Raw genomic sequence first — 25,732 nt, 5'->3', positions numbered from 1 at the left:
TCTGTGCGTCGTGTATAGGCAGATTTTTGTTGATTTTCTGAGAATATTAGCAGGGACTAGCAGGAGCTCTATCAACGAGCGACTGCTCGGCTTAGCGGTCAGGCCCCGCCCCCTTTTTTTTTTTTTTTTTTTGTTATCCTGTCTCTCACTGTTAAAATACACCTACCATTAAAATTATAAGCTGATCATTTCTTTGTCAGTGGGTAAATGTTCAAAATCAGCAGGGGATCAAATACTTTTTTCCTCACTGTATTTGTATAATGTTATCATATACCCTCTGAGGCGACTTTTTTCTAAACTAAAGAGGTTTACATTTGTTAATCTTTCTTCATAGCTAAAATGTTCCATTCCTTTTATTAATTTTGTAGCCCGTCTCTGCACTCTTTCTAGTGCCATCATATCCTTCTTTAGAACAGGTGCCCAAAATAGCACAGCATATTTGTGATCTTACCAACGATTTATAAAGAGGAAAAATGATATTCTCATCCCAATGAATTAATGCCCTTTTTCATGACAATACCTTTGTGGCCTTAGCCATTGCTGATTGACATTGCACATTGTTGCATAGTTTGTTGTCTATAACAACAAACTATGTTGTTACCCCTAATTCGCTTCCATTAAGGGTATAAGTTGCCTGTACGTTCTTTATGCCAAAGTGCATAACTTTGCATTTTTCAACATTAAATTTCAACTGCCATTTGAGTGAAGTCCCCCAGTCTATCTAAATCCCTCTGCATCATAGTAATATCTTGCTCACATTGTATTACTTTACAGAGTTTTGTGTCATCTGCAAACACTGAAACATGACTTTCAATGCTTTTTTCAAGATCCTTTATAAACATGTTAAATAGAAGGGGTTCCAGAACAGAACCCTGAGGGACATCACTTGCCACCTCTGTCCAGCTTGAAAACGTACCATTAATGGCAACTCTCTATACTCTATTTTTGAGCCAATGTTCTACTCAAGAACAAGAATTTTCCTCCAGACCAATTTCTTTGAGTTTGAACACTAATCTCTTGTGTGGAACTGTATCAAACGCATTGGCAAAATCCAAATAGATCACATCAACTGCAACACCCTGATCTATACTTCTACTTACTTCTTTGTAGAATGCAACCATGTTAGTTTGACATGACCTGTGCTTCATAAAAGCATGCTGATTTTTGATGATAACCATGTTCTTCTAAAGGAATTCTTGTCACAGCCCCCGGCTCGCGGCTGCACGGTGCGACCACTCTGACAGGTTGGAGGACTTACCTGTTCAGCAACGAGCTGGGAGCCAATCTGCTGGGCCATCTCCTCCACACGTGGAAGCCAAAATGGTGACGACCACGAAATTGCGGCCATTTGTAGCTCCGCCTCCAACAGTCACGCAAACGTGCGTGTGACGTCATGATGTCAACAAAAATGCACGTTCTGGGGTCAGAGGCCAAGCTCTGACCAATCACAGCCAAAAAAAAACTGCATTTTCTTACCTCATTGCCCTGTCGTGGTTTCTGTTCCTGGTCCCTGAGAGTGCGTTTTTTGTCCTTGTTATTGATATTCCCAGTGTTCTGACTTTGGCTATTCCTGACTATTCTGATCTCTGGTTACCCTGACTTGGCTTTCTTATCAATCTTGTGTATTTCTGGCTTCTTTGACCTCGGCTTTCCCTTGACCATTCTCTGTCTTTTAACGTGTTAATCCGGCCATTCTAAGGACAAGTTTACGTTCTGTCTATTTTTCTATTCTATGTAGATGTTTCATGTTTTTGCGTGTCGGATCACATTAGTAGTCATGACAATTCTTGAATATTATCCCTTAATAACCTTTCAAATACTTTCCCAGCCACAGAAGTTAAACTCACAGGTCTATAATTTCCAGGCAAGGATTTTGAACCCTTTTTTGAATATAGGAACAACATCCGCCTTCCTCCAATCCTCCGGAACACTTCCTGAAGGAAAAGAATTTTGAAAGATTAAAAACAGAGGTTCATTTATTTCCACACTTCCTTAAGTACTCATGGATGAATACCGTCAGGCCCTGGAGCTTTGTTTATATTAACTTTCATTAGTTGCTGCAGAACCTTGTCTTGAGTTAGCCAATTACAATTATTCTGCATGTTTTTGCAGCAAACATTTGCATATCTATTGCCATAGGGTCTTCCTTAATATATACAGAGGAGAAATAGTTATTTCTAATTTCTGCTATTCCTGGTCTTCATTAACTAACCTCCCCATCCCGGTTTTTAGTGTACCTACACTTTCATTTTTAGTTTTTTTAGAATTTATGTACTTAAAAATCACTTTGGGGGGGGCGGGGCCTGACCGCCGAACTGGATGGACGCGAGGCACCTCGGCTCCCCGAGGAATCCCCGAAAATCAGCCCCAAACAACCCCATCTCGCCTGAAAAACCTTCAGCACTAATAAGAAGGCAAGGGGACCTAAGCTAGAACCCTCGGGGCGGCTGGTGGCTCCCATCCTGCGGCGACGCGGACTGAGAGGCGGGCGGGATTGCGGCCTACCGTGAGGCCCTGGTGGGGGAAGCGGCCGATCCCCTGCGCTTGGTCCGGCGGGACCTCTCGCTTGCCTGCAGACGGCCCCGTTCTCCCCCCCTGTGGGCCGGGGGGGTTATCCCGGACCCCACCGGGGAGGTGGAGATCACCACCACCCATGACAATTGAACAGGGGGTAAAATCTAACCTGAAACCGCATGACACAAGATGGCCGCCGCGCCTACTACAAGCCACAACATCGGAGCAACGGCTGGGCGCCGTCTGGAAACTGACGCTGACAAGTACACAGTGTACTGAACGCGGCCCGCTGGCAACGGAGTATATCGGATAACCCTACAAGGTACTTACTTACCACGCCGGCTTAGCTCGTTTCCAAGAGCAGAATCACAGCATCCGTAACAACACCTCCCACTGCCACTGGCGGGTCTGTGGGGACTATATTCGGACTCTGACCCTGCCGAGACATAGCGAAGCGAAGGACACAGGGCACAAACGCTACTCCCAACCCAAGGCTGGTAACAGCGAACACACTCCTGGCCGGCAGGTACCCAAGCATTTCACAGCGTGAAACAAGGAACTTGATCACAAACAGAAAGCCAGCCGACCAGGCACAGCTACAGAGATGACCAAGCGAATGCCAACCACATACACCTAAAGTTACAACATAACACTGTGTAATTTCTATTTTAGTGCACTATTCTTACCATCAAATTGAATTCAATACAGTGGATCTTATCTATGCAGCCCCCCATAGAAAGCACTTAACATGACTAAGCTTACATATGTACCCAACTTGACAAGCCCGGCTCTCCACTGTCCCCTGGTGGTTAAATCTACTCAGTATATAGAATGCTGTAACTGATGTTATCTTGCACAGCCTGTAATCCCACATACTTAAACCATACTAATTTCTAGCTCCACGTTAATAGTGAGCATATTCGCTAATCCCTTTTCGTTTGTTTAGCCTGTGTTCAAAGGCTTAAAGCAAAAACCTACTCAACTAAGCTAGAAACAGAAAATACTATTATCAGGTAAAGCGCATTGTTTAGCAAATACTACACCTGTTATTCACCTATGGTCTAAGCTTGTTAATACAATATAAAATGAGGTTGATAATCCTAGGAGATTTCTGCAATCTGTTATTGTGACCCTAATCTGTACAACTCTTGCAAGTCTCCCTCTCTTGTTTCTGTACCACCATAATCACATGCCTCAATAAAAAAAAGAATTAAAAAAAAAAAAAAATCACTTTGGGTTGGTTTAGCTCTCTTTGGCTATCATTTTTTCATTTTGAAGTTTAGCAAATCTAATTTCCTTTTTTAACACATTATTGGTTTCCTTATATCTTTTATATGATGCCTCTGATTTGTCTGATTTAAAGGCTTAAAACCTTTTCTTATTTTTAATTTCTTGGTTCCACTAAGCCACATTGGTTTCAATTTGTTTCTTTTATACTTATTACCCAATGGTACATACTGAGAAATACACCATTCAAATATTTGTTGGAAGATATTCTATTTATCCTCAATGTTCTTTTCACTAAAGAGTTTATACCAATCAATATATTGTAAAGCTCCCCTTAACTTATTGAAATTGACCTTTTTAGAATTATATATTTTAGTATACCCTATGTGCTTTTGTTTTTTTTTAGTTTATTTCAAAGGACACTATTGCAACGGAGCTCTCTGTACCCCTGGCTGGGTACCTCCGCCAAGGACCGCTTCCTAGCTGGAACAAGGGACAAACCGCAGCACTTCTGACCACAGTCGCCATGGCTTGACTGGGGTCCTGGAACCGCTACCTTCTGGACACTCACTCCTGGGAGCTCTAGTCTTTACAAGGACTTTCCCTGTTGAATCCTCCACACTGGAACAGTGATTAGTGATTAGCCCTTTACCCTCCCAGTAATCAGAAGACACATAGTTCTGGGAGCACAAGCAGGAATGTTTTAATCTGACCAGATGGCCTGCTTTTTCAGACACAGTTAAGCATTTCAGACACAGTTAAGCACACCCCTGACACTCCCACACAAACAGGATATCCCCTCTCTGGACCTGAGAGGGGACTTGTTACAAGTTACAACTCCTCCTCTGTGCCTGAGAGATAATTGCCTGAGCACACAAACATATCATTGAATTATCACTCAGTACAGAAACAGGCAATATAACAAACCATCAAAATACCCCTAAAACAAATAAAAATCCCACAAAAGTTACATAACCTAGTAGCCCTGATCTAGATGACCAACATATCCAAAAATCACCCAGATCGGTTCAGGGGTTCAGGATTTTCATGGAAGTCATAATTTTGACTTACAGTACACATGGTCCTATGCCCAAAACAGTTCCATGAAATCAGTGCTAATGGTCAGTCAAGTTGGGTAGTCTTTAACAGGTTTCCCTGCAGGGCCCATAGTCTGTGGGTAGGACGCTGACAAGCAGGCTCCTCCAGGAGCTCGTGGCAAACTCAAGTAGGAAGGGGAGTATGTCACAACTATATTGCGATCACTATTTCACAAGTGCTCACCTATTTGAATGTTGGTCAAAAGATCAATGTTGTTTGTTAGAACAAGGTCCAGACAAGCGTCCTTTCTAGGTGGTGCTTGTACAAGTTGTGACATAAAGGTGTAATTTACTATTACGCAAAGTAGATGGTGGGAACCGCACTCAATCCCAGCGGCCAAGGGTGCTCCGGATCAGGACCAGCAATCCCAGAATTATATTTTTCCTAATAAATCTGCATACGGTTTCAATTTGGAGTGCCTGTGGTCCTTTCTTCTTTCGTGTATAAAGGTGTAATTTGACAAGTTCAAAAACCTAATTCCCTTTGCTGAACTACTAGTCGCTCTATCCCAGTTTATGTCCGTGTAATTAAAATCTCCAATAATTAACGTGTTACATGTTAGTTCCTTTCGGAACTTGTGACCTATGTGGATTTATAGGGATCCCTGCAACAGAGTCTTCGGACCTGTTGGCTGGCTGCACGATCCCTCAGTCCTGGGATAAATCAAGAGAGCTAGGCCTGAGAGCCACAAGTGCGTTTGTAAGGGCATAGAAATCACATTGCAGGTAGGGGTGGATACCTGCCTGGAAGAAGGGCTTCAGAGGAATAGGCAGAGGGGACAACACCTGCCTGGAAGAAGGGCTGCAGCGGAATAGGCAGAGGGGATGATACCTGTCTGGGAGAAGAGTCTGGTTGGGTGAAAGAGTTCCGGAGAAACCCCAGTAAAGCTTCAGCGGCTAGGGCAGAAGTGTTCCAGGCTCCTTCCCCAACAGCTAGGAATTGGATTGGGCTGAGGTACTCGGCTAGAATACAGGAGCTCCGTCACAACACCCATTCAAACGGGGATTTCATTTTCTTTCTCACCTTTACTTGGACTGAATCACCTGCTCAAACTTCAATGGCTGGAATGGGCAAACTCAGTTTTTAATTTTTAACCATACTCTTTTCCCTCTCTGGTCCCTCCCTTTCCATTACTAACTCCCACACATGAATGTAAATTCAATGATATTCTGATACCAGCTCCTACCTGCTTCACTAAGCATTGAAAATATCTATAATTGCCTATGCCCTGTGCGGTGTTGCACTAGAATTTTGTTTAGGTGGAATTGCACTGAGGAAAATGTGCGTTGATAGCTCCAAGCATTCTAATTCATATGTTATGTATGCTCATTATAGTATCTTTTTTCACCTACTGCATTTAGGAAGCATTTCATTATGTTTTCCTAACTTTGCATTACAAATAAAACACATCAATATAAAGATTGTCAAAAACAAACAAACCAAAAAAAGAATTTTGTGTGGCCTAGGGCACTTATTCATAGACTCATGCCAATTTATGGACTCAACAAATTAAGAATTTCATTCCTACGTATTTTTACCTGAATTCGCCATTGTTCTAAAAGTCTTATTTTCAAATTCACAACTTTTAAAGCCCACGTCTCAGATTTATTTTTATTATCAAAAATGTAAATATACACAAAGGAAAATATCAATGTGAATCATCATAGAATGTGAAAATCATATGATAATTTTTGGGTTAGGTAGGAGTATTTTCCAATGCAAACATGAAAAATAGGAATAAACTGTATTTTGTGAGTGTTACTGAATGCTTATTTGAAATCTTCCAGATGCGAATAGATATTTAATGTCTTAATAGAATTATTAAAATAGAATTAATCAAATTAAATAACATGTACATGCTGGACATCTCTATATTTTATAATTATTGTAATTTGTAATGTACTGTTCCACAGATTTAATTCTGCACATTTATTAAAATGTGAGCTAAATACACAAAATATTTTGAATTTATAGCTTAAAATGAATTTAATTGCATTTTTACATTCCTATACTGTATACATTTGATCAGCTTGTTCCTACAGAATCAGTGATGTAATAATAATTGTCACGCTGGGTTTACCATAGACCAGTTTAAGAGTCAAAACAGACTTTGTGGCTCTCATCCCTAATTCTGATGGTTTTACTGGTGGAAGAAGTGGGATCTATCTGTAATTTAACAGCATTTTCTCTTACCCTACTGGGGTAAGATGATGGCCAAGTATGACCTCGTTGCCTTTTACTGTCAACTTTTATTTTAATGGAAAGATATTCCAAATAAGTTAATTGGTTTTCATATAGCCTTGAAAGATTTAAAATGTGTTTATTTTCTATAATACATGTTAAATATTTCGGTTTGCAGAGGGATTTTAAACAAATAAACAGTGAAGAAGATGTGATTCAACATCAAAAAATGCAATAACATTTAGGAAATACAAATAAGCCTGCTAATTATACTCTAAATGCATGGTCATTGGGGAAATATTCTATAGGGAATAATCTGCAAGTAGTTTGCAGCTGTGCACGACCCAGGTGCCAAAAGCTAGTAAGATTTTATTATGTGTATTATGATGATTTCACAGAATCAGATTATACTACTGGCTCTTTACAAAAAATTACAAAAAGCAGGGTGCACAATAATAACCACCAACACAAAGTGAGGTATACTTATTTACAGGAAATTCCTGATGAGAAACCTCTGATTAATCTGTAAAGCAGAAAAGCTCACGTAGCATATTACTGTTTCGTCTCACAAAAAAAATAATCATAGAGGTAATGGGTCACTCACAATCTCCAGAGCCAAATATATCAGGCTCTGGCTAAATAGTTATTTTAAAAAATATTTTAGAAAAAGGCCATTTGAAAACCATAATAAACATACAAACATATATTATTTATAAAAATAAAAAATAAGTCTTCCCATGCTTTGAAACCTCAGTCAGAGCACTCTGTTTGGTAGACTTGTTTTTTAAAGTAGATTTCCCCCTAACCTTCTACTAATAAGAGGATCACATTAACAAATCTTTAATCGCCCAACATCGAGATTCATTTGAAATGGAACGCACAAGTCTATTAATGTTCAGCATAACCATGCACAGTATAATGACGCAGATCACTGCCAATGCTTCTTACAATGTTTCACTATAACAAGTCACAATTTGGCAGAGCATGGCGATCATAGAAAGATTGGACCGGACCAAAGATTATCAGTACTGATGGTCTCATCATGGGAGGAAGGGCTGCTGTGCGGGGGCTGTGAGTTTAAAGACTTTTTTTAGAGTTGCTTTTATGTTAACCATGGAGAACCTTGAATCTAAAGTAAAAAGAGAAAGCTCTAACGTTAAAAATAAATATACCGTACTTAATTTCAATGTTGCAGCATTCATTTAATATATAGTCAACTGTTTTGTTTGTGAACTTTTCACTGTTTATAACCTCAGAAGACAAAGACATATTCCTTGTTAACAACTGCTTTAAATATTGTCCCTGTTAGGTAAAAATGACCTTAGACAGCTATAGGTTAAAACTGTTAACTAAGAGTAACAAAAAATCCTTGGAGCCAGGAATTTTCATTTTTCTTATCCCTGCTGTCCAGTGAGTCTACCAAATTTACCTGGAAAAAATAGTTAAACCACTGCAGAAGAAAACATAAATCTTCCGAAACATAAAGACGTTAGGTTATAGGTCAACTTTGATTTAGTTTATGTAAATCATGCCAAATATTTATTTCTAATGGTTTACTGCAAATAACTCAAATATTATTGCAAATTGATCTTTGTGATTTAAGGAGAACTGTGAGTAGACGGTTTTTGATTAGCAACTAATCTTTGCTGCAACACTCCGGCCCTTTTGTAACACACAAACATCATGACATAAAACACACTTGGAAGCCAATCTACTGTGGCTTAGGTTGTTCATACATACACTGATCAGCCACAACATTAAAACCACTGACAGGTGACGTGAATATCATTGATTATATCATTACGCAATAAAATATATATGTATATATATATATATATATATATATATCGTTACACAATTGCGTTTTATTACTATATACGTTTGTATGAATTGGCCCCAGCAGCACCCTTATAATGTATGTGTGTTCAGGTCACTGCAGCCCTTTTGATTTCATATATTTGGGAGTCCAGATTATCTCCCTGGCTTTGCACCAGTCCCTGTCACAGGTGCCTCATTCCAGGGCCCTATTCAACCTTGCCCTACAAAGAGACCAAGGAGGAAGCATTATGTAAGTGGATTACCGTATATACTCGAGTATAAGCCGACCCGAATATAAGCCGAGGCCCCTAATTTTACCCCAAAAAACTGGGAAAACTTATTGACTCGAGTATAAGACTAGGGTGAGAAATGCAGCAGCTACTGGTAAATTTCTAAATAAAATGAGATCCTAAAAAAAATATATTAATTGAATATTTATTTACAGTGTGTGTATAATGAATGCAGTGTGTGTGTATGAATGCAGTGTGTGTATGAGTGCAGCGTGTGTGTATGAGTGCAGCGTGTGTATGAATGCAGCGTGTGTATGAGTGCAGTGTGTGTATGAGTGCAGTGTGTGTATGAGTGCAGTGTGTGTGTATGAATGCAGTGTGTGTATATGAATGCAGTGTGAGTGTATGAGTGCAGTGTGTGTGTATGAGTGGTGTGTGTGTTGCAGAGCCTTGGTGGGGGGTGGGTGTTTTTTTTTATTATTTTAATTTTTATTATTCTAATTTTTTTTATTATTATTCATTATTATTTTTATTTATGTAATTTAATTATTATTATTATTATTGTATTATTATTTATTATTTAATTATTATTATTTTTTATTATTATTATTAATTTTTTTCGTCCCCCCTCCCTGCTTGATACATGGCAGGGAGGGGGGCTCTCCTTCCCTGGTGGTCCAGCATTGGCAGTTCAGTGGGGGGGAGAGGGGGACTGGCAGAGAGTTTACTTACTTGTCCTGCAGCTCCTGTCAGCTCTCTCCTCCTCCGCGCCGTCCGTGCAGCTCTTCTGTCAGCTCACACTCTAAGTCTCGCGAGAGCCGCGGCTCTCGCGAGACTTACACTGGGAGCTGACCGAGGTGCTGAACTGACGGCAATAAAAATAATAATGAATAATAATAAAAAAAATTAAAATAATAAAAATTTAAATAATAATAAAAAAACACCCACCCCCCACCAAGGCTCTGCAACACACACACCACTCATACACACACACTGCACTCATACACTCACACTGCATTCATATACACACACTGCATTCATACACACACACTGCACTCATACACACACTGCACTCATACACACACTGCACTCATACACACGCTGCATTCATACACACGCTCCAGCATACTGAGAGAGCCCATCAGCAGGGCCGTCTTTAATATTGATTGGACCCTGGGCAAACATTTGCCAGGGCCCCTTGGACCCTGGCCCCCCATCTCTCGGGCATGCAATCACAACCTCTACTCCAACTAAGTGGCAGAACTAATGTATAGAGTGCCCAAGAATATTTTTCAAGCCTTCCCTGTATCGCAAGAGAGAAGAAAAGAGAAATCCCCATCTTTCATATAAGTCATGCGATGCTGTGACAGCTGGGGATCTACCATCCTTGCAGGGTTGTGTTTGTGAGCAGTGTTTGTGCATTTGAAGGTAAGCATGTTTTTGTATAGAGTGTATGTGTGCATGTAGGGGTGTATTTGTATGTACTGTTACCATTGGAATACAGGAATGTGTTTGTATGTAATGTTTGTATTTGCATGCAGGGGTGTGTTTGTATGTATTGTTTGCATTTGCATGCATGGGTGTGTTCGGATGTAGTGTTGTCTTTTAAATGCATATGTACATTTGTGTGTAGTATTGGTGTTTCAGCAAAGGGGTTTGTTTACATGTAATGTTTGTGTTTGCATGGGTGTGTTTCCATGTTCTGTTTGATTTCTGGGATGTATGTACATACCAGGGCCGGTGCAAGGATTCTTGCCGCCCTAGGCAGCAATCCATTTTGCCGCCCCCTCATAAAGGCAACTACATTCTCTCACAGGTTTATTCACTAAATTCTGAATTGCAGTGAACACACTGCGTAGAAACCCTCATCCAGTATATGCATCCATATAAACACACTGCCTAATACATCCATCCACACAGACTGCCTATTACATACAATCAACCATATGCACATTACATAAATCCTCTCACACACACACCGCCTAATAAATACATTCATACACTCATACTGCCGTATTCATTGATCAATACACATGCACTGCCTAATGCATTCATCAATAGACATATACTGCCTAATAAATATATCCACACACTCTTTTTCAATGTATTTGGTGCTGTTTAATTTGTAATAATATTGAGATTTAATTTATGTTACTACAAACATTTTTCGGTTTAATATAGAATTCTATTAATATATATTTTAAATATAATTTAATATATAAGTATCTAATTACATGGTCACTCTGATATACATACACATTTTCACTAACACTTTCACTGACATGCAATGTCACATACACATTCTCACTAACACACACTCTCACTGACATACACAGTGTCGCTTACACACTCACTGACTTACAGTGCCAGTTACACACTTTCACTAACACAAACACTGACATACACAGTGTCACTCACACACTTTCACTAACACACACTCTCACTGACATACAGTGTCACTTACACATTCACTGACATACACAGCTTCACTTACACACACACAATGACACTCACACACTATCACTGACATACACACAGCTTCACTTACACACACACAATGACACTCACACACTATCACTGACATACACACAGCTTCACTAACACACACACAATGACACTCACACACTATCACTGACATACACACAGCTTCACTTACACACACACAATGACACTCACACACTATCACTGACATAAACACAGCTTCACTTACACACACACAATGACACTCACACACTATCACTGACATACACACAGCTTCACTTACACACACACAATGACACTCACACACTATCACTGACATACACACAGCTTCACTTACACACACACAATGACACTCACACACTATCACTGACACACACACAGCTTCACTTACACACACACAATGACACACACACACTATCACTGACATACACACAGCTTCACTTACACACACACACACACACACACACACACACACACACACTTACTGACATACAGTGTCACTCACACATTCTCACTGACATGCACAGTGTCATTTACACAGTCACTAACACACACAGTATCACATCATCACACACACACAGTCACTCAAGCACAAACTCATACCACTTTACATATAGTCACAATGTATTTACACCCACAAACACAGAAATTCAATACACACAGATCAATTTACCATTATACACTCATACTCATAATCAGTTCCACTTACCTTCAGATGGATCATTCATAAGTGCTGTGAATGGAGCAGAGGGGTCCAGCCTGCAGGTAGCTGGTGCTGTTCCTGTTCCCCTCAGAGTGCTTCCGGTGTTCACAGGCAGGGGGCAGCCAGGATACTAAGTCATGTCCTGGCTTCCCCTGCCTACTGGAAGCACAGAGCTCTGTTTGGGTGCTGGGATTACAGCATACCCCTCTCCCGAGCAGGCAAGCAGCTGAATGGCTGCGCTGGGGGGTGGCTAAGAAGCCGCTCGCCCAGCACAGCATCCCCAGACAGCAGCAGCAGGGCAGCCCACCAGAAAACCTCCCGGTGGGCGCCCCCCAGAGGCCGGTGCCCCAGGCGAATGCCTTATTCGCCTTAATGGTCACGCCGGCCCTGGTACATACATATTAACACATATAAATATACACATTAACACGCAGATACACACAAACACCTTGACACATACTGGCATATACACACAAATACACAGATTGTGGCGGAACCAACCTCGCCACCGGGCACTGGAGAAGCCTGGTTGCTCGCCTGCTCCCTTTGGACTATGGCCCTACAGGTTAAAGCTTTTATTTTCCCTGCAGAAAGGCTTGTTCGTGCCTTTCTGCCGGGGGTTCGGTAGATTCCAGCTACCGAACAAACTACCGTACGAGGGACCACCTGGGAGCTGGAGTGTGCCGTCAATTGACCGCCCAGAAGCTGCGGTTAACCGCAGCTTAATTGATGAACACTGGGTGGCCTTTGCCGAACACGTAGCAGCGGCCATTTTAACTCCCGAAACGGCCAGCGGTGTTCAGCGCTCAAACTATGGAACTGAAAACGGACACTTTATTGCGCGAACACAGCTGAGCCGCCAGCCTCCTTATCTCTGCATTCGGTAATGGAACCGACTGGCTGTTCATTCGGTAGTTTGACCGTATGAACAGCCTCACCCCAGATACCCATGCCATGGAGCCGATTCGTGTAACAAAAGACTATGGGAAAGACTTTGGCTCCATGGCGATTGAACTGTATGTATGTGATCTGAGCACCATTCGGTAATAATGTGCGCTCAGATCTAAGCTATCTGGGGATATGTAGAATGTATATGTTTTATGTACTAAATGTATCAGTATGTAATTTTAAGTATTTTATTGTCTTTTTGTCTTCCATGTGTGTAATGGAGTTCTACCTCTGTCCTTGGAGATAATTGGATTACTTCTCAATTATCTCCAAGGCAGAGGGGAGGGATTGTAATGCATTGTGGGATTGTTTAAAGGTGTATGTCTGTGATTGGTCAGTGTCCTATATGTTTCCCAGTTTCCCATCTGGTCCCCTAGGGGAGTGTCCACCAGGTGGGAGACCTGCATAAAAGCCGGGTAGTTAGCCCCAGTAAACCAGATTCTGCTTGACCCTCAAACCGAAGTGTCGTCTCGTATTTGGGGGAATTGGATTGTATGCTGATTGCCAGGAGTGTAAGCGGATTGTATGCTTTTCCTGTTCAGCTATTCCAGTGTTCGTGTGTTTCCAGTTCGGGAGATTGAGGAATTCAAGTGTGTGCAGTTCGGGAGTTGGAAGATTCGTGTAGTTTGCAGTTCGGGAGATTGGTGCTTGCAGTAGCTGCTTGTCTATCTGGAAGGGGAATATCGCCTAAACGGGTTTTAACCTCTGGTGAGCGAAACGGTCCGTTACACAGATACACACCCTTTGGCACACAGATGCATGCACTTTGATACACACACCAACATACACACACTGGCATAGCCACACAGAGACACACACACACATCGACACAGATATGTACACACACTCAGATACACACATACACAGAGGTACACAGAGGTACACATGCAGGGTGTATTTGTGTACAGTGCTAGTGATGGAATGTAGGAGTGTATTTGTGTTAGCATTAAAATGCTGGGATGTATGCATTACCACACACTCAGATGGAAACTTACACACCGACACTTACATACATGTACATATATAAGTGTCAATTTACATATTTTAATCTCTGCCCTCTAGCAGCTTCTGGATAGCAACTCCCAACAACCTTGGCCAATATAATGCCTCAACTCTGTTCTTACATAGTTAAAATAAATATTTGTCAATGTTTTATTTATTTATATTTAATAGGGCACTGCCTGGTTCATCTAGAAATTTGTAACATGTAGTTATCCCCAGTATGTTTCATTATAAAACCCACACATGGGTGTTTGTAATGTCTGATGAATAAAAATTATAATATTTAGCCCCCCTCCTATCTCCTTACCTTTTGGGTTCAGAAGGGTGGCTTTCATGGGGTCCAGTGGGAGCTTGCTGGCCCAGGCTGATGGGAGTCTGCATTCAGCTGCCCCAGTCCCTCTCCCCCACAATGCTTGCATCCTCTGTGTGGTGTGTGCCCCCTCCCCAGCGGCACTGAGGAGGAAGCCATCTGTTCTTACTGGGAGAAAGCGATCTGCCCTCACTTCCTCCCAGCATGCCCGGGAAAGAAAGAGACTCACAGGGCAGTATGTAAGCTGTGAGTATGTAGTCAGCCACCCCCCATATTACAGGGGCCCGGTCCGGAGAAGTATTAAAGGGCCGGGGCAACTGATTACCTCAGGTGCTGCAGGGGGCCAATGGGGCAGCTGCCTTAGGCCCCCCAGGAGTAACTGGGCCCGGGGCAGCTGCCCCTTTTGCCCCTCCTTAAAGACGGCCCTGCCTATCAGGTGGCCCATGCTCTTAGGGCCACCTGGTGTAATGTGTCCTAAGGGGACCAGTAATCTCGGCAGCACTGGGGGGAAATTGACAGCCAGTGCCTCTTCCTCTCAGCTAACTCAGAACCGCTCGGGAAGAAGGCAGAGTAGAGGAGAATAGAGTGCAAAAGTCTATGACTCTCAACAGGGTGAGCCAGCTGACTGGACCCCAGGGAAGCCACTCTCCTGCACTCTAAAGGTAGGAAACAGGAGGGTGGCTGAAAAGTTTGCATTTTATTATTTATAAAGTTACATGCTAGAGGGAGTGGGATATAGTGACACAAAAGGTAAGTGTAGGGTAGAAAAGTAGGTTATTCACTGAGGGCAAAATTTTGTTTTGATGACAGTTGCAGGAGAGGAATCAGGGTGCGGGGAGGAAAAGCTGTTGACAGTTTAATTGATATGCTTTCCTGAAAAAGTAAGTTTTCAAAGATTTTTTGAAGGAGTGGAGATTTGGTGATAGTCTAACAGAGAGGGGAAGAGCGTTCCATGGGAATGGTGCAGCGCTAGAGACGTCTTTAAGGCAAGCATCAGGTAGGAATATGAACAGAGGTTAGACGTAGGTCTCCAGCAGAGCGTAGGGGCCTAGACGGGACATTTGTGTATTAGTGAGGATAAGTAGGTGGGAGCAGCATTGTGTAGAGATTTGTAAGCAAGTAGCAGGATCTTAAATTGAGCCCTATATCTTACAGGAAGCCAATGTAGGGACTGACAGAGAGATGGGGGCGGGCGTGTGAGGTGTGGGCGGATAGGAAGAGGAGCCTCGCCGCCTCATTCATTATCGACTGTAACCTTAGCATTGCAGTTACATATTAGAATCAGTTGACTTATAGTAACATTTAGATGTTGCACGCAGACAATAATCAGTATAATATGCTGTTACATTGTTCCTGCACTATCCCCCTACCATACCTTTTTTTCTCTTTTGAAAGTAAGAGGACAGCACTCTAGATTTTTGAGATTTGAGCGATAGGAGATTTGGCGATAGATTGGACATGAAGGTTGAAGGAGAGAGTGTCTGTTTGTGTGTGGCTGTGTTTCTGTGTGTCTGTGTATCTGTGTGTGTGTCTGTGTACCTATCTGTGTGTCTGTGTATCTGCATGTGTGTCTGTATGTGTGTCTGTGTATCTGTTTGTGTGTGTATCTGTGTGTCTGTGTATCTGTCTGTTTGTATGTGTATCCTCCTGAGACCCAGCCTATTATTTTGTGTCCTCTGTACTGGACCTTTTGTTCAAATGCATTTCCTTTTATTCTTTTGAGCTACTCTATCAATCTCTGCTGTATTCAGTGGTGTATTTTAGTTTTGCACTGCCCTAGGCATGACTAAACCTGGGCACCCCCCTAATCCAAATTTGCCCCACCCCGTCCGGTCAAGGCCACACCTCTTCCTCTTTAAACTACACCTTTTCTACTACTTTTAAAGGGAAACTATAGTGCCAGGGAAACAAAGCTGTTTTCCTGGCACTATAGTTCCCTATAGTGCCCCCCTCGGAACTGAAGGGGTTAAAACCCCTTTGGTCACTTACCTGAATCCAGCGTCGATGTCCTTCGGTGCTGGGTCAAGCTCCTTCTCTTCACTTGCATTAGGCTTCCCCATAGGAAAGCATTGTATCAATTCTTTCCTTTGGGGATTTAGCAGACGCCTGATGTCCTCATGCACAGTGTGAGGACATCCAGCATCAGTTAGGCGACTTCTGGTCGCCTTATCATCTTGAAGTCCCTCTAGTGACTGTCTGGTAGACAGTCACTAGAGGTGGAGTTAACCCCTCAAGGTGATTATTGCAGTTTCTGAGAAACTGAAATAATTACACTTGCAGGGTTAAAGAGATTGGGATACCACACCCAGACCACTTGCCTGAGCTGAAGTAGTCTGGGATCCTATAGTGTCCCTTTAAGCACACACTCAGTGACAGACACACAGACTTCACTGACAGTCAGACACAATACTTTGACACACATTTATTGACAGAAACACATTGGCAGTTACACACTTACAGTCACACACATACACTCAATGACAAACACAGACTCACTGATTTGACACACACACAAACACACATACATTAACAGACAAATGCATGCACTAACAGACACTCACAGACATGCACACTCACAGACACACTCTAAGACATACACACACACACATTCGTAGACACATGCACACATTTACACTCACAGACACATACATACATTCACAGACATACACACACACTCACAGACACATACACACATTCAGACACACACACACACACACACATTCAGATACACACACACACATTTACACTCACAGACACATACTTACACTCACAGACATACACACACACACACTCACAGACACATATTCACAAACACACACACTCACAGACACACACATACACTCACAGGCATACACACACACACACTCACAGATACATACACACACTCACAGACACACACATACACTCACAGACATACACACACTCACAACTTAATAATGGAATTAAACATTTTCCACCCAGCCTCCCTACCTGAAGAGCTGGCGTGGATCCGTCCCTGGGGTTCAGGGGGTCTGCTGTGAGGCGGGCGGCTTCCCATCCGAGGCGGTGAGGGAGCTGTGATCTCTTTGCTCTGCTCCCTCACGGGCTGTCTACTGATGCTGGCAGCTGGAATGACGTCATATTCTGGCTCCCACAGCATCAGTAAACAGCGCTCGAGGAAGCATAGCAGATAGATCACAGCTCCCTCTCTGCCTTAGATGGGAAGCTGCCCCCTGGAGGGAGGGAGGGGGGTCTCTATTAGCTGGCCAGCAGGCCAGCTCTTGCCCTCCCATGACAGGGGAATCACACGGGACACCTCAGTGGGCGTTTAAGGGGGGAATCTTTTGCCGCCCCCTAAATGTGCCACCCAAGGCAACTGCCTAGTTTGCCTTGGGCTAAATACACCCCTGTCTGTATTGTAAAGAGGACATCCTGGGCTTTCCAGTGATATGTCGTGATATGCTAGGATGCTGGGAACTTTCTCTTCCTTTTCATCAAAAATCGATGGCATATTGAATGACAATATTTGTCCTCGGTTCCCAGGAGATATCTGTGTGTCTGTGTATCTCTTTGTCTGTATGTGTATCTATCTGTGTGTGTGTGTATTTGTATCTGTGTAGCTGCATGTGTGTCTGTATGTGTATCTGCATGTGTGTCTTTATTTGTGTCTGTGTATCTGCATTTGTATCAGTGTGTGCCCATGTGTATCTGCGTGTGTCGGTGTTTGTATCTGTATGAGTGTCATTCTGTGTATCCGAATGTGTGTCATTCTGTATAAATGTGTATCTGTCTGTCTATGCGGTCCTATGTAACTGACACAGATTGTATGGCTGCCCTCTATTCGATAGCTGTGCTGATAACTCCTTCAATAAAATCTGTTTACACGAGCTCAAGCTTTGATGCAGGTGTCTCCATCCATGCATGCATTCTATTGTGCCGGCAGTCAATGTATTTTACAACTATGTGGTTTTAATATGTTTAAATTAACACTCCCAACACCCACCATAACCACCACAGCATGCTGCATTCAATCACTACATTCAACAGAGAGCTGGAAGAACTTCAATTAGCTATCCAGAGCTAGTATAACCAGTGCAGGGCTAGCTCATTGGCTGAGAGCGTCAGCTGATCACTCTAAGCCAATCAGCTAAGCCCTACACTGCCAGGCTTAGCACAGATAGAGAACTTCCAGCCTCTCTTTCAGCTGTAGTGGTGGTGAGGAACAGTGACCAGCAGACCCTGGATGGTTCTAAATCCGTTCTTAGATTTTGTTGAAGCCAGGACACTCCTGGCACCAAAACCACTACAGCAGGATGGTGTATGAAGTCTGCCTTTAAATATGTAGTAGAACAGCTCTGAAGTTGTGTTGCAATAAAAACATAAGAGAAGAAAATATTTTTTTATTTATTTATTTATAATGAAGAAAAAAACCTTTTATACCAAAAGGAAAAAAAACTTCATGAACGGGTTTATTCACTAAACTCTAAATTGCAACACATCTGATGGGAAAATGTAGCAAAAATAATGATTGTCATAATTTGTCATATCGTAGTCATAATCTGTCTGTTTTTGACTAAATTGGACTATTCACAGGGTTATTCACTAAAGTCTTAATGGCCCACGACAAAATGGGACAAAACCATATGACTGTTTCTTCTGACTGCAAAATAAGGACATTCTTCACAAGATTTAACTCAGAATGACCCCGAATTTTGTCTGGATTTCAGCCACACAGCATTAATGCATACAATCTGGACCACGGACACTTAAAACCCAGGCCCATATTTTAAATGTCTGAACTGTTTGCCCACTGGCAGCGCTAGTAGCCTATGAGCATAGAGTTAAAAATAAGAATAAAAATGGACTTGCCATTGTCCATTCTCCTAAATTAGGTAAATAAGTATTTACTGGTATTAGATTCATTGTGCCTACCCTCACTATTATTAGGGTGAGGAAGCAAGTAGGGATTTCGATATTGAGGGGATGGCTAGGGTTTTGGGGACAATAACACAACCCAGGGTTAATTTGTGGGGGTGAACAATGTCATGTTTACACCTCTTTATTTTGTTAAGACACCCCACATAAAGCCCATGATTTATTTAATAGCTCTCACCTGCCACACATGGTTGGGGGAGGCGGCAAAGTCATCAAAGTCAATAATATCTATTTAACAGGCTTGGAATCCCTAGTGATCTGGGATTGGGTGATGGCACCCAATTGGGGAGTTGGGCAATGTCCACCACCTGAAGTTGAAAGGCTCTCCCAATAATTAACAGGATGTAACCTTGTTATCCCTTAGGCAAACAATGCATTGGAATGTACATATTGGCAAATAAAAAAACAAGGATATTGGAACTTTAAAATAAAATAAGAAATAAGTATTAAAAATGTAGTTCATTTACATTGTAACCAGTGCACTAATTTTAATTTTAAAAATATGTAGCAAATGTTTAGGTATATAACAAGTTCAGGCACAATGGAGATGAGGAAACAGAAAAAAATTAGATCAAAGGAAAAAGTTTGGATAAATAAATTCAAGGACCAATAAAGTCACCCAGGTCACTAAATGTCAACGAGGTTGCCTTGGTGCAGAGGTTCTGACAATTTAACCCTGCAAAGTAAAACATTGCCATTTTGCAGAAAAAGCAATGTTTACCTTGACCAGTTAAACACAGCTCCATTGGTTATTACACTGACAGCCACTGAAGGCATTTCCATTGCACTCACGCAGAAGTCTGCACATGAAAAGGGGAAGCTTGGATGCACGTGTGACACTCATTGTGCATGTGCATCCTGTCCCCAATGTTCCTCTACGAGGAGCATTGGGTTTGACCACAGCAGAGGAGGCCAGTGCATGGTGAGTAAAAATCTTTATTTCATTATTTTTATGGGACATGAGAGGGGAGGGCCTATATAATTGGGATCAGACTTTCTAAAGGACATTACAGAGGCCAACAAATCTTATATACGGCACTAAGAAACTTCAAACACAATTAGTTATGACTCACTAAGCCGATCATTTTGTACAGCTCACGACATGTATGCGACCAAGAATATGACTAGGCAATCTCGGTATAAGATGTGTCAATAGGTTTTAACTTAGCATTATCTCTGTGATAACTACTGTCCACCTATATAGGAAACAAATGTAAGCTGATTGTTATAAGTTGGAACCAACACTCAATAAAAACAAAATAATTGGGATCAGGCACGCTAAAGCAGGTTTGCATCCAAATGCTTTAGTGTTCCTTAAAAAATCCTTCAGAATTGGAACTGAATATTGACATTGATCTTTGGTGTTTTGATTAAAGCACTTCCTGTGTCTAATTTTTTTTAATCAACAGTCATTCCTCTGAGATGTATTCATCAATATATTTTTCAATATATGATTATTCTTTTTTAGATTTATTTTCTATGTTTTTATATAATTTAATAAATCTTTTTTAATTTCCATTTTTTGTTATTCTCATACTATTTTAGTTTTTTGTTTTTATATTGCTTATTTTTATTTATTTTTGAAATTTTTATATTTATTTATATTTTCTTTTTTTATATTAATTCAATATATTTTTTTTATTTATTACTTTTCACTTTCTTCCATTTTTCTCATTTTTCTTATTCTCATATATTGTAACATTTTTATTTATTTTCATGTTTATTTTCTTTCATTGTTTTTATTTTTTTTCATTCAGCAATCTTTTTTATATTACTTTATTTTTATTTCATTTTTTATTGTTTTATTTTTATAGTTATTTAAATTTTCGTTTCTATATGTTTTTTCCCATTTTTCTTTTTTGTTATTCTCATATATTGAAATTTTTGTTCTTGTTTATTTTTTTATTTTATGTATATTTTCTTTCTTTCTTTCTTTCATCCTTTTTTTCTGTTTTAGAAATTGCCTTACAAATGGGTCTTGGCAATATATTTATGAATACATACTTACAGGGGAATGATGAGTATATATTTCAGTGTCGATTATATGTAGCAATTTATTAATTACATTTCCTTTTTTCCATTTCTAGGTGCTTAAAAAGGGACTAGTTCCTAATCTGCGTGATATCGACCATATCGTACTGTCCCCGATGACACATCCGCTGGATTTAGCTGTGTGACATCTTACTGAACTTGTAGATTCCTTTTTTTAAACCCCGGGAACGGAAATCCGGTCCTGCAACCTAAGGCCTACTTCATGGGTGGAAAGGCGCAAGAGAATATTGGGGGACTCTGGCCATGGAGTGCCTCTGGACCAGAGTACCTGCTTTCTACACTGCTGGTAAGATGTGGCGCAGATTGCAAAAAACGCCCCCACACAGTCCAAAGAGCCAACGCGATATCAGACAAATGCTGCAATTGCCAACACCAGCACACGCATTGGCTCCAATGGACGACACTGCAGCCCAGCCCCGACATCACTGCCTCAAGAGACCCTACAGGCAATTGCTGACTGCACCCCTCCTTCTACAAATTAAACTGAATGAGGAGCACAACACTAGAGATAAAGAAAAAAATTTATTAATTGGGTCTAATATCATAGGTATCCCCAAATACATACAAAAAAACCTCAGCAATAATATCAAAACAATGGTTCATGAAGTATATAAAATATACCATAATCACATGTGTACATGAAAAACAGCTAGAGAAGCCAATCATGTTATTCCCAATACAGGATCATATAAATACCTAGAAAAAATAACCCAACAAATAATACATGCCATCAAAGGAAAAAAATACCAGAAATAGTGAGAAGAGGGAGAACATTTTTAAAAAGCCCCCAACGTTTCAGCAGAATTGCCTTTTTCAAGGGAGCCTGATGTGAAAAGAAAAGAAACTCTTTATATACCCACAAGTAAACCAAATATCACATAAAAAACACCTGAGTTAAATGGGCGACCACCCACAATGATTGAGATCCTCCCGACTATACTCACATGGCCATGGTCACCAAGGAAACCAATACACAGGAAGTGTGTATACATTGATATTATATATGTATATACTATATGTGGACAAGATAGGGATAGAAAAGTTCCAAAACATAAGTGTTTATATAACTTTGTTGTTTGCTAATGCACTCTTATGTCATTGTAATAGTGTGCCTACCTTTTACACTTAAAATCCAGGCCCATATTTTAAATGTCTGAACTGTTTGCCCGCTGGCAGCGCTAGTAGCCTTTGAGCATAGAGTTAAAAAAATAAATAAATAATGGACTTGCCATTGTCCATTCTCCTAAATGAGGTAAATAAGTATTTACCGGTATTGGATTCATTGTGCCTACCCTCACTATTATTAGGGTGAGGAGGCAAGTAGGGATTTCGACATTGAGAGGATGGCTAGGGTTGTGGGGACAATAAGACAACTAGGGTTAATGCAGGGCATTGCACCTTCATTTGTGATGGTGAACAACGTCATGTTTACACCTTATTTTGTTAAGACACCCCACATAAAGCCCATTATTTATTTAATAGCTCTCACCTGCCACAAATGGTTGGGGGAGGCGGCAAAGTAATCAAAGTCAATAATATCTATTTAACAGGCTTGGAATCCCTAGTCATTGGAGCATTGGATTTGACCACAGCAGAGGAGGCCAGTGCATGGTGAGTAAATATCTTTATTTCATTATTTTTATGGGCCTATATAATTGGGATCAGGCACGCTAAAGCTTTAAGAATACAGGTTTGCATCCAAATGCTTTAGTGTTCCTTAAAAAATCCTTCAGAATTGGAACTGAATATTGACATTGATCTTTGGTGTTTTGATTAAAGCACTTCCTGTGTCTAATTTTTTTTAATCAACAGCCAATCCTCTGAGATGTATTCATCAATATATTTTTCAATATATGATTATTCTTTTTTAGATTTTTTTTATATAATTCAATAAATCATTTTCAATTTCCAATTTTTTTTATTCTCATACTTTTTTAGTTTTTTTGTTTTTACATTGCTTATTTTTATTTCTTTTTAAAATTTTCATATTTATTTATATTTTCTTTTTTATATTAATTCAATATTTTTTATTTATTTATTACTTTTCACTTTCTTCTATTTTTCACATTTTCTTATTCTCATATATTGTAAAATTTTTATTCTTGTCATTTATTTTTATTTTCATGTTTATTTTCTTTCATTGTTTTTTATTTTTTTCATTCAGCAATCTTTTTTATATTAGTTTATTTTTAGTTCATTGTTTATTGTTTTATTTTTATAGTTATTTATATTTTTGTTTCTATGTTTTTTCACATTTTTCTTTTTTGTTATTCTCATATATTGAAATTTTTGTTCTTGTTCATTTTTTATTTTCTGTATATTTTCTTTCTTTCTTTTTTTTTTCTGTTTTAGAAATTGCCCTACAAATGGGTCTTGGCAATATATTTATGAATACATACTTACAGAGGATGAGTATATATTTCAGTGTCGATTATATATAGCAATTTATGAATTACATTTCCTTTTTCCCATTTCTAGGTGCTTAAAATGTATTTGCAAGGGACTAGTTCCTAATCTGCGTGATATCGACCACATTGTACTCTCCCCGATGACACATCCGCTGGATTTAGCTGTGTGACATCTTACTGAACTTGTAGATTCCTTTTTTTAGACCCCGGGAACGAAAACCCGATCCCGCAACCTAAGGCCTACTTCATGGGTGGAAAGGCGCAAGAGAATCTTAGGGGACTCTGGCCATGGAGTGCCTCTGGACCAGAGTACCTGCTATGCGATTTCTACACTGCAGGTAAGATGTGGTGCAGATCGCAAAAAATGCTCCCACAGATCCCAAAGACCCGATGCAATATCAGACAAATGCTGCAATCGCCAACACCAGCACACGCCCTGGTTCCAAGGGAGTCCTCATCGGATGACACCGCAGCCCAACCCCGACATCACTACCTACAGGCAATTGCTGACTGCACCCCTCCTTCTACAAATTAAACTGAAGGAGCAGCACAACACTAGAGATACAAAAAAAAAAATTATTAATTGGGTATAATATCCTAGGTATCCCAAAATACATACAAAAAAACCTCAGCAATAATGTGAAAACAATGGTACATGAAGTATACACAATATACCATAATCACATGTGTACATGAAAAACAGCTAGAGAAGCCAATAATGTTCTTCCTAATACAGGATCATATAAATACCTAGAAAAAATAACCCAACAAATAATACATACCATCAAAGGAAAAATACCAGAAATAGTGAGAAGAGGGAGAACATTTTAAAAAGCCCCCAATGTTTTACCAGAATTGCCTTTTTCAAGGGAGCCTGATGTGAAAAGAAAATAAACTCTTTATATACCCACAAGTAAACCATATATCACATAAAAAACACCTGAGTTAAATGGGCGGCCACCCACAATGATTGAGATCCTCCCGACTATACTCACATGCCCATGGTCACCAAGGAAACCAATACACAGGAAGTGTGTATACATTGATATTATATATGTATATACTATATGTGGACAAGATAGGGATAGAAAAGTTCCAAAACATAAGTGTTTATATAACTTTGTTGTTTGCTAATACACACTTATGTCATTGTACTAGTGTGCCTACCTTTTCTTAATTATATTGCACCCCTCCTTCTAGACAGGACATTCAAATCTTGCTTACGGGCTGCCAACAAAACCTCAAACGCACGTGGAAGCGGACCTAGTAGTGCTCACAACTGAGGTGAAGGCACGCACTCAAGCTACAGAGAAGGATATCACAGACTTGAAACAAAGTCTCACTGTTCTGGGCAAAACTATGCAACAGCTGCAGTCATCACACATTACCATCTCCCATCAGGTTTCTCCTACCCCTACTTGATGACAGGGGTAGAAGACAGAACATTAAGATCAGGGGGTTCATGAGACAGTGCCTCTTGAAGAACTACCACACTTCAACAGACGCCTGGTATCTGCAGCCCTGCCAATGAAACAGACCAAGTTGTTTTCATTTAATGGAGTCTACAGAATTGCTAAATTTCCTCAGGCCACTAATGCCGTACCATGTGATCTTATTTTACCAAACAATGTCTGACAAGTTGGACTTATTGCTGCATTGCACTGGAAGACTCCCGATGGTCTTGAGTCATGCCAACTCTCCTTTTTCCAGGATGTAAGCAGATCCACATTGCTTTTGTGTAAAAATATGCAACCCATCACCAAATGCCTTCAAGCCGCAGGAAACCTACTGGTGGCTGACTCCCAAAACTCTTTGGGTCAGCAAGAATGGGAAAACCTACAAGGCT

This window comes from Pelobates fuscus, chromosome 4 (assembly GCF_036172605.1).
Source record: "Pelobates fuscus isolate aPelFus1 chromosome 4, aPelFus1.pri, whole genome shotgun sequence".
In the NCBI taxonomy this organism is placed as follows: domain Eukaryota; kingdom Metazoa; phylum Chordata; class Amphibia; order Anura; family Pelobatidae; genus Pelobates; species Pelobates fuscus.
This window is presented reverse-complemented; position numbering follows the sequence as displayed.